This window comes from Mus pahari, chromosome 10 (assembly GCF_900095145.1).
Source record: "Mus pahari chromosome 10, PAHARI_EIJ_v1.1, whole genome shotgun sequence".
NCBI lineage: Eukaryota > Metazoa > Chordata > Mammalia > Rodentia > Muridae > Mus > Mus pahari.
In genome coordinates, this window is record NC_034599.1 from 84,197,129 (window position 1) to 84,198,293 (window position 1,165).

General features: G+C 54.2%; 1 protein-coding gene across 5 annotated transcripts in view; it reads left to right on the forward strand.

Annotated features, from left to right (window-relative positions):
• Nucleotides 1-1,165, forward strand: part of Adamts7 (ADAM metallopeptidase with thrombospondin type 1 motif 7) — a 37,314-nt gene that overhangs the window by 12,213 nt on the left and 23,936 nt on the right. The gene's annotated exons all lie outside the window — the stretch shown is intronic.

Sequence of the window (1,165 nt, forward strand, 5' to 3'; positions counted from 1 at the left end):
TGGATCGGAAGGCAGCAGGAAGAGACTGAGCCACTAGGTGTGGCTTGAGCATCTGAGACCTCAGTGCCCACCCCCAGTGACCACTTCCTGCACCACATTTCCCCCTTCTAATAGTATGTCTCACTATGGGACCATCGGGGCTTTTTTTTTTTTTTTTTTTTTTTTTTTTCATTTGAGCTACTACACAAGTCAAAGAGGCAAGGCAGAACCAGGCAAGGCAGTCTGGGTCTCCAAAGGTCCACCCAGTGGGGGACTGTGGCTGATCCATCCCTGTCCCGCCCCCATGCTGACTGTGTTGTCAAGGCCTTCTTCCCAGACCCCTCCTTGAGGGGCAGGTAGGAACCTGCAGGCCACTCGACTGATCCTTGCAGGCCTCCCAGGAGAAAAGATCTCTGTACTGCTGTCTGCCTCCAAGGCTAGGGCTCACTCGCTGTGGGCTTACGAGAAGAGTCTCTGTGGTCAGCTAGGGTGTATGGCTATGAATCCAGGGCTCTAAAAAGGAGCCGAAGCAAGCCATGGCCGCTATTTACCAGCTAACCTCACGGTCCCTCTGCCCAAGTCCTCATGAGGAAGTGCAGTCCTCTGAATGGACGTCATCACTGGTCCCTCGCTCTTTAGGGAGCAAAAGGCCTCTGAAGCCGCTTTGCGTGAGTGAGGAAGGGCAGGGCAGGGTAGGGTTCTCACCCCCAGGTCCTGTTCTTCCCAGTGTCACCACTTAGGGGCTCAGACTGAAAGAGGTTGCAGCTTGGCTGGGATCTCCCAGAGTTAGCAGGATTCACCTCACCACTTCTGAGTCCCAGGGGTCGGAACCCAGTGTGTGTGTTTGTGTGTGTGTCAAGGCTTGTGCACAGTGAGACCGGATACCCAGACTTAACAGGCTCCCGATCAAGCATTTTGCCCCAGGGCTCAGCAGTTTCTATTGGCTAGAGGTGGATTGGCTTTTGAATTCCCTGTAGGTGATTAGGGGGCTGTCACCCAGCCTGAATGTGGGGCACTGGTAGGCCCTGGCATTACTTTATCTCCACATCTGACCTCAAGAGGATATCTACCCTCGGTATTCCTCCTTTCACTGGGAAGAACAGAACCCCAGGGCCACAAACCCTGCCTCACCTGTCCAAAGGCCAAAGGCAGAGGCAGGTGGATTTCTGAGTTCAAGGTCAGCCTG